This window comes from Halichoerus grypus, chromosome 8 (assembly GCF_964656455.1).
Source record: "Halichoerus grypus chromosome 8, mHalGry1.hap1.1, whole genome shotgun sequence".
NCBI lineage: Eukaryota > Metazoa > Chordata > Mammalia > Carnivora > Phocidae > Halichoerus > Halichoerus grypus.
The window spans coordinates 111,615,784-111,631,599 of record NC_135719.1 but is presented as its reverse complement, the minus strand read 5'-3'; the positions used below and the strand labels follow the sequence as shown (position 1 = coordinate 111,631,599).

At 40.3% G+C, this 15,816-nt stretch overlaps 1 long non-coding RNA gene across 1 annotated transcript; it reads right to left on the bottom strand.

Moving 5' to 3' along the window:
• Positions 1 to 339: 339 nt before the first annotated feature.
• On the bottom strand, positions 340 to 1,842 carry LOC118550578 (uncharacterized). The gene is made up of 3 exons (XR_004924646.2): positions 1,686 to 1,842; positions 1,397 to 1,552; positions 340 to 510 (listed from the first exon to the last, which is right to left on the bottom strand). It is a non-coding gene; the product is annotated as an uncharacterized LOC118550578 (long non-coding RNA).
• Between the last annotated feature and the right edge of the window lie 13,974 nt (positions 1,843 to 15,816).

Below are 15,816 nucleotides of genomic sequence, written 5' to 3'. Positions count from 1 at the left end.
ACTATTGCTTTGACAGTTTCCATATAGCATTTTGAAGCTTTTCCTAAAGCATACATGTCCTGTTGCCTTCCCTTTGTTGGGGTTGGAGAGATGTTTTTCATGAACAACTAAATCTATTGTCACATAGATTAAAACTAATGGACACTTTGGACCATTATACATAGAAAACACCGAAGCCAAGAATGTGACTTCAAAAACTCAGAAGTACATTCTTGGCTTAATTAGTGTTGCCTCTCTTGTTCAATTAGATTTTAAACTCCTCAAGGGCAGGGCCTAATCCTACTTCATCTCTAACTCCCTCAGAACAAAGCTGGATATAAAGCAGATACTCACCAAATGCTTGTTTAATTCAATTGCCTTTCAAGGTAGATTGAGATGGAATCCCCTGTCTACAACACACCGAAAGGACCGACTTCGGAAAATTCCATAAATAGATACTCAGAAACAAACCCAAATTGGGTGCTTTTCCTGTCTGTTCCACTTTCAGAAGCGTCTTTTGTAAGTTTGTGCCTTTTAGGAAAAAAAAAAAATGAGGAAACAGGAAAAAGTGAAACAGTTCCATTTCTGAAAAGATAAGAATAAAGTCTGATAAAGACAAAAGGCATTTGAGGTCAGTAGAGTTAAAACAAACTCAGACTGCCCAGCCTATTTGAGGTTGACAAGAAACAGAGAATGACCCATCGGTCCATTCTGGAGCACAAAGCAGCTTCATCAGCATTTCATCAATGAGGAGGCACTGGGTAGCCTAGCCGGGCCAATTGGCAGTGTGTGAAGAGCTGGGCACTTTTATCTAGAGGGCACTCACTTCTACCTGAGCACACCTCTGTGTTGGCGGGTGCATGTGAGGATGAGGAATGGAAGGGGTTATCACTACTTTGGGATTCATACTTTCTCATTGCTTCCAGTAATGGAATTCCTATGAAGATTCTTGGAAAAATGGTTTCGTTTTGTTTTGTCATTTATTCAAATTTACTCCTTTGGGATCATGCGGAGCACCTCACAGAGTCCTAAGCACCAACTAGGAGTTTAATAAATAAACGTTGCTGAATTAAATAGGCGCAAGAGGAAAAAAATCACTAACAAAATATTAAACACATGCCATGTCCACGGAGATGCTTTGGTGAGGGCTCTTCTGAGAGTGGTTTCTTTCCAAAGATGGGTGCGTGTGAGCCCACTTTTCTGAGCACAGAAAGATTTACATCAAACACTGTCAACCTGGAACTAATATAACACTGCATGTTAACTAGAATTAAAAACTTAAAAAAAAAAAGCCAACAACAACAAACTTCAAACCGCAAGCCCTTCTGTTCTACTGAACATGTACCTGACAGACCCAAATATACTCTGACTCACACTGGGCTCTTCCCAAGATTTTTCCAGGGAGCCAGGATCTTACCTTGCCAAGTGCTGGTTGCTGTAGCTGCAGCTGCCTGAGTCAGCACAAAGGGAGGGAAACCTGGTTCTGCTGCACAATGGGTGTCCCTTTATGCATCACGCCTATGCATCATGCCTATGCATCACGCTGCACCGTGCACCTGGGGGGATCCACGGGCTTAAAAAAAAAAAAAAAGCCCAGACTTTACAGGCACACCTTTTCCTTTCCCTTTTAGCTCATTTACACATCATAGAATTAAGTTTCTCCATTTTCAATAGAGCTGAGCCCGTTTTCGAACTATAACACATACCACTCTTGTTATCTGCACCAGCGTGTCTTCTGACCTTGTCCAAGTCATGTTATCCCACCCTCTTCCCTTCTTCCTTTTTAAATATCTCCCCTCCTCTGAGAATCCTAAAGCAGCAGCTTGGCAATGGAAGGCAGTGGAAACTAAAGTGGATCTTCGGCAGACCGGATCCTGTTGAAGAAACACAGAAAACCGAGATCATATGCCCCAAGTGCAGACTTTGATCATTAATAACTCAAGAGGGGGGGCGCCTGGGTGGCTCAGTCGTTAAGCGTCTGCCTTCGGCTCAGGTCATGATCCCAGGGTCCTGGGATCGAGTCCCACATCGGGCTCCCTGCTCGGCGGGAAGCCCGCTTCTCCCTCTCCCACTCCCCCTGCTTGTGTTCCTGCTCTCGCTGTCTCTCTCTGTCAAATAAATAAATAAAATCTTTAAAAAAAAAAAAAAAAAATAACTCAAGAGGGGAAGAATGCAGATACATATAGTCTACATTCCCTATGCATCACTAGGTAATTGCTCGAATCCTTGGTCTTTACAAAAAAATATGTGTCATCCCACAAAATTTGTCTTCCAAGAAAGAATAAAATTAGCTTTTTACCTTTCCTCCATGTTACCACAAAAGAACAAAAACCCCAAGTTAGATGATTATGTTTCAGTCCTCTGTGTACCCCTTCTACCCATGTGTTCTGCCTGGGAGCCTATCAGAAGAATGTGAATAATGAGACTACCTTTCCTATTGACCTAGGTGTTTATAAACAAAGCTTTTCCTTCTAGGAAAGGCAACGAACGACATTTAAATTGCTGAAAATTATCAGCTTCAACTCATCTGAATTTCATTGCCGTGCTACTCCTTCAGGAAATGGGAACCACGAGAGTTTCCCTTTTTTTTCCAAATTGCCTCCAGATGTGACATACAGAAGAATCTTTATTAAAATATCACACAGGAGCTGATGCCTTATAATTTCTTCTTCTGTCATCTGGGTCAGAATATGAATAACAAACCACTGGTCATAGAAAAAAGCTCTAGGTGTTGTCTGGGATCAGCTTTAAAATGGCAACAGCCCTCACCCTGCCCCACAATCTCCAGCCACCCTACCCTGCCTCACCTTGTCCTTTTTCCATAGCGTTTAACACCTTATTACACTATGCAATTTACTTATTTATTATGTTCATTGTTTCTTGCCTGTCTCTCTTGCTAGAATGCATGCCCCACAAAAGCAGGGATCTTTGTTTTGTTGACTGATATACCCCAAGGACCTAAAACTGTACCTGGTGCCCTGTGCTTGCTCAAATAAATATTGTTGAGTGAATGAATGAATGAGTCAGTTTGTCATCCCTTTATTATATCAAAATCTCTAGTCCTGACCCCCAAATTAACACTAATGCCACATGTCCTATTCCATATAAACCACTAAGTTGTCACAAGGATTATCCCAATCTTATTTCCAGATGCACTTCACTTTCTCTCAACCCCCTTACCCTGCCTCTCTTCCCAGAGTATCAATTTTGGTCAATAACAACATAATCTACTAGTCCTAAGACTAAAATTCTCGTTCTTTCTATTTACTCTTCCTTCTCCTTCATCCCTCAGATTACGAATTTATCAAATTCCTATAAATTCTTCCTTTCAAATATCTCTCCAGTTTGTCCCTTCCTCTCTATTCTCATTGCCCTGGTCTACACAATTATCACCTCAAATAGACTCCTAATTGGCCTCCTAGCCTCTAGTCTCTCCCCCCTACAGGTTCTTTAGCATATCATAAGCATCGTTTTGATCATGTCAATCCTCTTCCTAAGTCGGCTGTGATCTGGCCCACCCAGCAAACCTGACCTCCCTGAGTGGTCAAATGGTCCGGAGTTAAATCTTGAAAAAACAGAAAGTGTTGTGTGGCAAAAAAGTTATGGTAAGTAGGGGTGGAGGAAAGGAGTGGGGGGGGCGGGAGGGACCAGATCATAACTGCCAGGCTAACGAATTTGAACTCCATCCTGGAAGCCAAGAAGGGCAAGCTGTTAGAAGACACGTCCATCAGGAAAATGACAAGATGAAAATGGTGTTTTAGCAAATGCAAGCCGGCGAGTTGTTGGAGGTGCCATTGGAGGGGAGACTGGCTGGAGACAGAATTCATGGACCAATTGCAAGATATTTCTATTAATTCAAAAAGATAGCTCTAACTATTAATCCAGCAATAATCTGCCGTGTGCCCACTCTATGTCTGGGGATACAGTGGGAAGTAGTTATTTCTTGGGGTTCTGGGAACAATTAAGGAGAAAGCACCAAAGACCAGTAATGATAATCAATAACAAGCCACCCACAGCCTCTGTCCTCAAGCCCACCTGGTCTCTTCTAGCCCCGGACAACCTCTCAGATTTAAAATAAGCAGTTAGGGGCACCTGGGTGGCTCAGTCGGTTAAGCGGCTGCCTTTGGCTCAGGCCATGATCCCAGGGTCCTGGCATGGAGCCCCGAATCCAGCCCCGCATCCAGCCCTGCATTGGGCTTCCTGCTCCTCGGCGAGCCTGCTTCTCCCTCTCCCTCTGCCTGCCGCTCCCCCTGCTTGTGCTCTCTCTTGGTCAAATAGATAAATAAAACCTTTAAAAAAAATCATAATAAATAAAATAAAATAAGCACAGTTAGCCGGGCTAGGCATCACTACACCAACTCTCATGCTCAAAGCTGCTGCTCCTGAAAACCTGGTCACATGTTAATTAGGAAAAAGAAAGGAAATGTTTTCCATAAGTCAAGAGTCAACAAGCTTTTTCTGTAAATGGCCAAATAGTAAATGTTTTGGGCTTGTAGACCTTACAGTATCTGTCACAAGTACTCAGCTTTGTAGTTGCAGCACAAAAGCAGACACAAATAACACTTAAACAAGTGAGCATGCCTATGTTCCAATAAAACTTTATTCATAAAAACAGGGAGCAGGCAAATTTGGCCCATAGGCCAGAGTTCACTGACCTCTGCTCTAAGATATTAGGATATTGTAAATCCCAACACTCAGTTTTAAATAGAGGAGTAGCATAGAAGAATATAAAGACAATGAGTTTAAGGAACTCAGAAAGCTGGGCTAGAATTCCAATTTTGCAATAAATCTTGGGGCATTAGGAAAACAAACTCCATTTCCAAATGCATAAAATGAGAAGCAGCATGGCATGGTGGCCCATAACCTCAGACTGCCTGGGTTCAAATTCCAGCCTTGCCACATACTACTTTTGTGATTTGGGCAAATTCCCTAATCTGTCTGAGCTTCAGTCTCAGCTGTTTTCATGGGGATAAAAAATATACCCTTCTTCACTGAAAGGATTAAATAAGATCATGCATATTAAGTACCTGGGACAAAGCAAGCACTTGATAATGGTTAGCTATTATTATTATTGTTATTATTATTATCATATTACTGTGAAATTTCCCAAAGAGCGGCTATTTATACAATACGTGAAAGTATTCATTTTCTTATTTCTAGAGATTAAAAACAGAGAGGGGTCATTCTGTTTTAACACTCTTGTACTTCCTAAACATTTTTCACACAACTGCAGGAAGCTGAAGTCACCTTGTAAACCAGTCACTGCTTTTTCAGATGATTGCCTTTAAGTGGCTTTCAAATTCTGAAGATTATCATGCATAATGTATTATGCTTATGTCAAGATTAAATTTTTTCCATTGATTTTTCTCCTGCCTCCATCAAAGGTTTTGTCAGACAGGACTTTGTCTCAAGAGGAGGCTGTTCTTGCTTTCTCTAAATTGCAAGCACAAAGAGTTTCTTTCAGACATAGTGTCTTTAAACCAACTAATGTGATTTCTGTCTCCAATTACAACCAAGTTAAAATTCTCCAATATACACTAGACTTCCCTCCCCAAGCTAGACACAGGAATGTCCCCATCTATCCAACACCTTCAGGAGAAAACAGGACTGGGTTATGGGTGGCTCCTCCCAGAGCACCCCGTCCTCTTGGCAGCTGGTGTCAGCACTAAGGAAATAAAGTAGATTCCTGAGCTTTAGGAAATTTCCATTCCAGGGCACTGTGACCACAGTTTAGTTCTAATGTGCAAGTAACCTTTCAAAGCACAAAAGACAATGTATATTACCTTTCACATTGCATAGCACATATCAAGAACAATATTGCTCTAAAATACATTAAAGCAAAGATGGTCTTATTTGAGTGAGAATCTCTAGGACCATCTTTGTTGTCTGTTGGTCTTTATTAAAATGCACCTCGGAACTCTTTGTGGCTACTCACATAAAGATCTCTTGAGCCAGGGGCATGGACCGCTTCCTTCTGGTCCTTTCACCGCTAGGAAGTAAGCTCTGTGGCCTTCTCCATGCCTGCTCCTAGGGTGATGAGCTGCATTTCAGGTTGTCTCAGACAATCCAAGCCACTGTACATACCGTGCACTTTGTTAGAAGTAATCAGCCACGGGGGCAAAGGCAGTAAACAGTAATTAATATGCAAATTTGCAAGTAACTTGCCCCTTGGTGCTGAGACTTCTTTGTTTGTTTGCACAGTCGTGGACAAACTGGGGTTTGTCTTCGCTATAATTAGCAGGATAAATATAAAATTATGACATTACTTGTTAGCTGGCTTTTTAAAAATGGTAGTATACTCCTGCTGTGCCCGAGATGCTGTAGCTCAGTAGGGGGTTCCTTCAAAAATGAATTTTAGAATGCTGAAATACCCATTTTAATTAAAAGGCAAACACTGAAATGAGTTTGTCACTTAGATATATCGTAGTTACGGGGCAACAAATCATCGATGAGTATATTAACAATTAGCATTTGTACATCAGGTGACCTTATCCCAATGCAAAAAAAAAGAATATCATTCCTTTATAATAATAAGAAAGAGTAATATTTATTAAGGCACTGCACTAAACACTTTTCTTGCGATATTTCACTGAATCCTCACAGCGGCCAGATCAGGTGGTGCTCTTAACATCCACGTAGGGACGTGGGAACTGCAGCTTTAGGTAGGTCTTTGGAAGATGAGTTTTTCTGGGTCTGCTCTCTGATTGTGGTGCCCTCAAGATTCTATCTGCAGCTTTCGCTTCTTTTCTTTTCTAGTTCTCTCTTCCCTGAGAAGTGTACCATTTCGCTGCTTTCAGCCAGTGCTTACCCTTCTCGCTAGCTCTGACCTGTCTCGGAAATCCTAGTCCTCAACGGATTCGCACTCTGCCACCAACTACTCCCGGTTTCCACAGCCAGATATTGAAGGCTCTCCACGGTCTGGCCCAGCCACCTTCCAACTTTTATTTCCCAGTTTCATCTTTCATTATCAATTCATTATTTAGTTTCATAGTTAAGTTCCCATTATTTAGTGCTGATTGGTAAAGGCAGTATATTTATACTTTCCTATAAATATAGGAAAGGGGGAAACATGAACTTTGAGAAAGCACCTGTTCTCAAGGAGGTTTCAAAGGAAGCAATGATCAAATTCTAAACTAGAGACTTGATGGCCCTGATGGTAGACAAGTAGAAATTGGACATCAGTGCCTCTCTCTTTCGGGAGCACAGCCCAGTGCCTTAAATATGGCGTAATGCCACATGCCTTCTGTAATGGTTTTCTTCCAGCTTGATCCATATACCCCTGGAAGCTTTTTCTTTCCTTCCAAATTTCAACTCTAGGTTTCCCCCCACCCCCACCCCCACCCCCAGAGAGCCTTCCCTCCTTCTCCCAAGCAGATTAGGCCTCCTTCTGCTCTCTCCCTCTACATGCTTTCTTTGACAATTACAATATGATATCACACCAGGGTGCAATTACGTCTTTGCCTGGCCATCTCCCCTGCTAAACTGTGGGCACCTTGAGTTTAGCACAGCGATTCTTCTCCCCTCTGTGCCTCCCAGGCCTGGACCAGTGCTAGCACCTAACTAGTACGAGTTGCTCTCTGCAAGCAGCCAGACAGTGTCAGACCTGCTAACAAAGTTAGGATGTACCTTCGGGGAGGAAATTAACAATTCAAAGGGGGAACGGCCGGCCTAGGCAAGAGATCTCCACACTTCCAGCTGATGGCGGAGGGCTGGAAATAGGCGTGGTTGCCAGAGGAAGGCTTAGTGAGATGACGTCATAAACTGCTCCACTCCAGGACTTTCTAAAACAAAACACAGGCACTGGCCTGGAGCCTACTCCTTGAAATCTGGCAACTTTGGGCAGGCTTTTTTGGGAAGAAGAGGGGTAGTATTTAGTCTACGATTTTAGAAGACAATGAAATGATGGCGGCCACCAGAAGGCAATTTCCCCAGTACTGCCATAGTAGCCTCTTGAAGTCCTTGCGACCTTGCCCTCTGGACGTTCAGATGGATGTACACACCATCAGCCGGAGAGCCGGGAGGTCTTCCTGGCACTGCCCGTGGCATCGTGCAGGGCCAGAGACTGCCGAGGCAAGAGGGAGGAAAAGGAATTGTGAGAGGAAGAAAAGCATCCCCATATTTGTAATATATGCCTTCAACCTCTCTCTCTTCCCCCCCTTCGACTCTCTCCGGTCTGAGACAGAAGACACCACAGCATCAGCTATTCTCAAAGGATAGGAGAGTGCCCCCCAAACAAATGCTCTCTGGGTACAGACAAAAAGTATTGGCTTATTCTGCTAGAATTAATACCACAACCCTTCTAACCCCCCAGGACTGACCTAGACAGCTTTGTTCTCTGGTTTAGCATACTTCTGCTCCAGCTTTTTCTCCAACCTTGGTGCAGAGTGTAATGGGGTGGAGACTAAGAAGCCAGAGGATGTTTGGGAGTAGGCACCCCAACTACAGCATTGAGAACAGCACTGGGACATAACATAGTAGGTGCTTGTATTCCTTTTTACTATGACTAGAATGTGGCCTCCACAAGGGCAGGGATTTTGCTGTTTTGTTCATTTCTGTATCCCAAGCACCTAAAACAGTCCTGGCATGTAGAAAGTGCTCGATAAATAGTTGTCGAATGGATTAGATGAATACATTTTGCTACCATCATTCCTCACAGCTTTGGAGGCCACGAAGTAATATCACTTCTAACTGTCCTCCTCCCCTCACTCCTAACAATTGGTCTCTCGTCCTCTGGTGTCCTGCAGCCTATAAAGTTGGTGCCTCGATGAAGAACATGGCTTAGGAGAAATGGCACTGTGGTGAGCACTGACTAGCTCTGTCACTACTCTATCTGTGGCCTCAGTTTCCCTGAACTATAAAATGCAAGGGTGGGAGCTCAAAAATCCAAGTATATGCATCAGCCAGGGGACTGACTGTGAAAGATACTGATCACAGACCAGATGTGAAATTAGGTGGCTTATTTGCTAGCTAAAACTAGGTTGGCTTACAGAGTCATGCTCCCAAGAATTAATTGTTCAACCAGAAAAATGTCCCCAAAAGCCATCAAAAGTAATTCTAAAAGTCTATAACTCTACTCCTGAGTTACAGTATGTTGCTTCTCCATTACCACCAATTAGATGCTTTATGACCATTTTCATTCAACATTCATGAAGAAGAGGAGTACTGACCTGAAAATGTATGTTCTCCTTCAAAGAAAGCACTCCCTACCCCTCTTAAAACCTTGAAAACCCACACACTCCATGGGGCCACAGAATGGGATGTTCATTATTGCTGCCCCGCACCTAGGAAAGAAGCAAGTTGGTGGAACAGCACATTCAATATTGATTACTTCGGTTCAGTTGAAATTATACTCAGATTAGATTGTTTACATAATAACAATTACTGTCAGAGGGAAGACAGGTACTGAAATGTGCCTGTGCGGTTGACACATGAATAATGGAGAAGCTCACACCGCATATGGTATACAAGATGAGCTTTTTTCTGGGCATCCATGAAGACACCAAGGTGAGTCCCAAATCATTATTGGTGGTAGGGCAAGTGCTAGTGAACACAGGGTTAATGGAACTCCTGTGGGACAATCTTATGTGACTTAAGCCCAGCAAAGAACCCAATCTCCATTTTTCCCTTGTCATAAGCTAAATTTGACCTATAGGATTAAGGTAATGATTTGCTCCAAGAAGCTTTCAAATCACTTTTGAAACTTTCACAGCTCTGCTCTGAGAGACATGCAATTTTCCTTCCTTAGACTCGGATCTAGGTCCTTCCAAGTTACGGTACCAGTGCCCGGTGAGACTTCAGATTCCTCAGCTTTTTATAATCCAAAGGTCCCTATCTGACCTGATCTTGGCTTATCAACATGGAAGCGGGTGTATTGGTGGTCCAAGTTTTATTCTCTGAACTCAGTGAGGTTTTATCGGGCATTTAAGCCTAGTCTAAACAGTTCTGACCTAGGTTTCTTGCACATTTGGAGATTATCAGTCCTTTCTTGACAGATTCCAATTATGTGCCCCTGGGTTTAAGAGGAAGCCATCCTATTGCTAGTTGTTGGCTTTCTAGCCTCTCTCTAACTCTCTTTCCACCTGCTCTGAATTCTGTCTAGCACCTTTTGAACATTCATTCTTTTGTTCAGTAAATTATCATTGAGCACCTACTGGGGTCATGCATTATGCATGGCACAGAAAAATATGGCCCCTGATGTATTTCTGGTTGGCTCTTCAATATTTTTATTATGTTAGTAATATATCCTCACTGCAAAACAAATAGGAAATACAGATAGGAAGAAAGAAAAAAGATAACTGGAATTTGAAATCATTTGATCATTACTTGTTCTTTCCAGATAAACAGATATCATAATACCAAATATACTATAAAAGAGCCAATACATTTTTGTTAGTTTAACTTTGTATTTAAAAATAATTATAAACTCATGGAAAGTTACGGAAATAGTACCTTTCACACAATTTCCCCCAATCATCATCTTACATAACTACGGTGTACTATCCATACCAGGAAATTGCACGTGTGTGTGTGTGTGTGTGTGTGTGTGTATGGTTCTATGCAATTTTACCACATGTAGATTCATATAACCATCAAGGAACTCCCTCATTCTACTTTATAGTTGCATTACCCCGTCTCTAATTCCTGGCTACCATCAATATTTTCTACATATCCATAATTTTGTCCTCTTGAGATTACAGAAATAGAATCATGCAGTGTATGACCTTTGGAGACTGGCTTTTTAAACTGGGCATATAATGCCCTTGAGATCCTTCCTACCTACTGCATATATCAATAGTTCATTTTTTTCTATTGCTGAGTAGTATTCTATGTTATGGATGTACCACAGTTTGTTTAACCATTGAAGGACAGTGGGGTTGTTTCTGATTTAAGCTATTACAAATAAAGCTTCTATGAACATTTGTGTACATTTTTTGTTTGACCGTAAGTTTTTATCTCCCTGGAATAAATGCCTGAGTGCAACTGCTGGCTTGGACAATAAATGCATTTTTAGTTTGATAAGAAACTGCCAAGCTATTTTCCAGAATGACTGTCTTAGAAATCCACTTTCTCCACATCCTCACCAGCATTTGGTATTGGCACCATTTTTATTTTAGCTATTGTAAGTAAAAGGCATTTCTAAAATAACAGTATCTCAGAAAGCACGGAGATAAACACAATGAAATTTAACTTCCTTACTTTAAAAAACAAAAACTAATATCTTCACTTCTAATATGCAAAATTTTATCTATAATATTTATATCAGATTCTACATCATTAAATATTTCTTTAGCTTTTCTTACCTGAAAAAAAATAATAGACAAGCTCTGTCTGGCATTGGCAACTAATTCACTCACATGTCACATTGTAAAAATACTAATTGGAGATATTTTGAAAAGTGTCCAGGGTTTTTGGGTGAATCCTAGAATACTAGTGAGCAGAACTTGGGTTCTTCATCAGTAGGATATCTCTATCTCCCATTTTGCTTGGGGCAGTCCTGATTTATGCTTGCTGTTTAGTATCCCATGTGGTTTAGCATTTTTTTTCTAGATTTTTCATTTTTTAATAAAGTATAACTAGCTGCATTAAAATAAGCTGGGGTAGATTTCAGAGGTCCCCACACTTCTTATTTCCAGCTTCTGCCAGGCCACATCTCATGGTATATAAGACGCATGTGCAGTGAACCGAGTTCTCACTGAAACCCCTGGTTATATCTCAAAGACTGCCACCGACACTCTGTCTCTCACCTCCTGACCCTTTCCATGTGATACATAACTAATCCTCTCTTTTAAGGTTGTACGCAGGGCACTCATTGATACAACAAAGAGAACTGAGATAACGTAACCAAGGGCTACCTACTCTTTCAGATCTTAGGGATGGCAGGAGAAGTTTTTGAAGTTGTTGCCCTGCTTGCCACTTGGTAGACCAGCCAGCAGTGCTATGGCCAATGTCAGAGCCAGAGAGATGCTGGGATCAATGAGAAATGTGGGACATAGGGATACCCTACTTTAACCATATGAAGAGTCTAGAGATTAAGTTTTTACATGGTGGTTTTACCATTTATTGTAAGTCTGCAACTATTTATTTTGAAAACGTGTGTTTATATTGCAATAAATCTTTTTTATAGCAATGAACTCAATAAGAGTATATTTAATAAAAAATTAAGTACTAAACGTCTGAGGAAATTGATGATGAACATGTTTCTCAGACAAAAAGTTGGTTGACATTTATCATTCTTCATGGGGATCATAGTGATATCACTGATGAGATGCCACCAGAAGACTAAATCTGCTAAGGAAGCATTAGTATCAATGATTAATAGTTATTTTAAGAAGAATGTGCTGAAAGAAAAGTTTACCACTAAAGCTTCAGGAGATGCATTTACACATCACTCTGTGAAGCATGACTTTCTGTTTAAATCACATGACTGTTCTTCTAAACACATTTCATTATATTCCAAGTTTTCTTGTGTACATAGAAAAAGTAAAACGAGATGTTATGTGTTGTCTCCATTAACAGAATCACAATTATATGCCAATGTTTTTCATCCAATTCATGGAATCAGAGTAAAGCTTTTAGATGTTAATTCTTCCACACCTGATATTACCGTGAATGCTATTGAAAATTCCATTTAAAAGTTTGAAACTAAAATTAAAATTATTGGAGTGCCTGGGTGGTACAGTTGGTTGAGTGTCCAACTCTTGGTTTCAGCTCAAGTCATGATCTCAGGGTCATGGGATCAGCCTGTGTTGGGCTCAATGAGCAGAGGATGGAGCCTGCTTGGGATTCTATCTGCAATCCCCCAACCCCAATAAATAAATAAATCTTTTTAAAAAGTAAATAAATAAATTAAATTAAAATTATTTTTGTGGTGATAATAATACAATGGACCTTGGACAATGCAGGGATGGGGGCACTGACACTCTCTGGAGTCAAAAATCTGTGCATAACTTTTCTTTTTTTAAAGATTTATTTATTTATTTGAGGGAGAGAAAGAGTGAGTGCAAGCAGGAGGAGGGACAGAAGGAGAGGGAGAGAGAATCTTCGGCAGACTCCCCATTGAGCAGAGAGCCCTAGGCAAGGCTCAATCTCAGGCCCCTGAGACCATGACCTCAGCAGAATTCAAGAGTTGGAGGCTTAACTGACTGAGCCACCCAGGTGTCCCGGTGCATAACTTTTGACTCTCCCAAAACTTAACTACAAATTGCCTAGTGTTGACCAGAAGCCTTATTGATGATGTAAACAGTCAACACATATTTTGTATGTTATATGTACTATATACTGTGTTCTGACAATAAAGTAAGCTAGAGAAAAGAAAATGTTATTCAAAATACCATAAGGAAGAGAAAATACTAGTCCTGAACTGTAAAAAATCTGTATATAAGTAGACCCGCACAGTTTAAGCCAATGTTATCCAAGGGTCAACTGTACAAGTTTTGGTGGAGCAGAACATCATGGTAAAAAACAGTGTTCTCCAGTAATGGAGCAGAAATGTATTAAGAATTAGTGTAATGTTCATATAATTTATAGTCATATCCAAACAAATTGATTCTATCAATTCTACCAAATTAGATTCTACCAATGAAAAAGCTGCAATTAACAAAATGGAACAAACATGATTACATATACATAGCTTTGCTGAACTGCAAAGCTGATGTTGAACATTCTAAATTATGCCAGCATGACACTGCATGCTTTTTTTTCTTTTCTGTCTGATATTTATAACATTTGAGAAATGCTTAAGCCTTTGAAGAACTATTGTCTATATCAACCTCTGTGCCCATTGATGACATTGAACATTTTTGTAAGCAAGTTTTCTAAATTTGGGCTGCATTTTATTCAAAATTAGTTGGAAACACTTAAAGTATTTATTGAATGGAATGCCAAATATTTCAGCTTCTGAAGGTTAATGAAATCATATTTATTGAAAACAAAGCTCACATATGAAAAGATACTGAAATGTTTTGTTATATAAGCAAGAGAGAACGTGAACAACATAGGAGAGTTAAAATGATTCTCAGATATGATTTGAAATTCTGTAATTGTGCTTTGGAATATCTCATTTTCTATGAAGTATCTTTTGATAAAATTCCTGTTTTTAACAGGATACATTTATATTCTCTACCAAAATGGAAAGAAATTTGAGAAGATCTACAGTTTTGGAACATCTAAACTTGGCAAAACATTTCAAAAGAGTCATAAATAGAGAAAACTTTATTCAATGGGTTTTTGCTTGTAAGATTATTTGTTGAAATAGTTACTCCAGGGCAAAAAGATGGCCCTTGTGAAGATATTTGAGCTAAAATATTCAATTTGAAAATGGAATATTTCATTTGAGAAAATTCAAATAAAAAATTAAATTGAAAATATATTTCCTTTAGCAAAATTTACTCTGAGCTTGACAAGTGCCTCAGCATCCGTACAGGGAGTGTTTTCTCAGACAAAAGCCAATTAAAGGTGTTAACAATTTTAAAATTTATTAACCTTAAAATGCCATCCTTAAGATGATTTTGAGTAGGGGCACCTGGGTGGCTCAGTCAGTTAAGCGTCTGCCTTCAGCTCAGGTCATGATCCCGGGGTCCTGGGATCGAGCCCCGCATCAGGCTCCTTGCTCTGCAGGAAGCCTGCTTCAACCTCTGCCTGCTGCTCCCCCTGCTTGTGTTCCCTCTCTCGCTGTGTCTCTCTCTGTCAAATAAATAAATAAATAAATCTTTAAAAAAAAAAAAAAGATGATTGTGAGTAATTATATGTAAAAATTTTACTTATAAGACCATATTGAACAAAATGTATTCATCAGAAAAATACCAATGGCATAATATTAGACAGAATATTATGAAACTGATTCAAGCACATTAATATTTACCAAGAATAATTATTCTGAAGATGCCATTTTTAAGTTCAGATAATGGATATAAATAATTAAATTTTTTCTTTCTGTACACTGCTATATTATTTTTAGTTAGAAATACTTTCATTTTTTAAGATAGTTTTTGAACAGACTTTATAGCTCTACCAGTCTAATAAAATTAACTTATAAGTTAATAAATACACGATTTTTTAAATATATAATTATTTTTAGTACCCTTGTCACTCTTAAAAGTGTCCAGATTTGAGGACGCGTGGGTGGCTCAATCAGTTAAGCGGCTGCCTTTGGCTCAGGTCATGATCCCAGGGTCCTGGGATCGAGTCCTACAATAGGCTCCTTGCTCAGCTGGGAGCCTGCTTCTCCCTCTGCCTGCCGCTCCCCCTGCTTGCTCGCTCTCTCTCTGACAAATAAATAAAATCTTTAAAAAAAAGTGTCCAGATTTGAAAAAACAAAACAAATCAAAAGTGTCCAGAATTATATGATCACTCTTTTCATAAAGAGGCATTTTCACACTGATAGTTATTGCAAAAAGTAGACAGCAGATAGTTCGATGGCTCAGTTGGCTTTGAATTAGGCGATCCTCAGACAGGGTAATGGATGACGACAAAAGACTGACAACACCAACAATGGACAGAATGTCTCTAAGGATGTCTGCCAAGTTTTGGAGGGTTCCTCATGCCTTGTGGACAAAGAGAGAAACTCCGTTAAAGGAGTGGCTCTGGCAGTCCCAAAAGAAGGGGATGTTTCTCACTGTACACAGCATAAGGGCATCAATCGTGATCTTCAGTTCTATAGAGAGTTGAAGAAAGGGACCTTAAATACTCCTTCAACCCATGTAGTCCAGAAGAGAGAGAGAGACACAGCCCAACCTTCTTCCATGATGCCCCTCTGGCTGACTGACCTTGCTTCACAGGATAATCTGACTTCAGCAGTCCAGACTGTTGGGTTCTATGGAGCCACTGAAAGATTTCTAC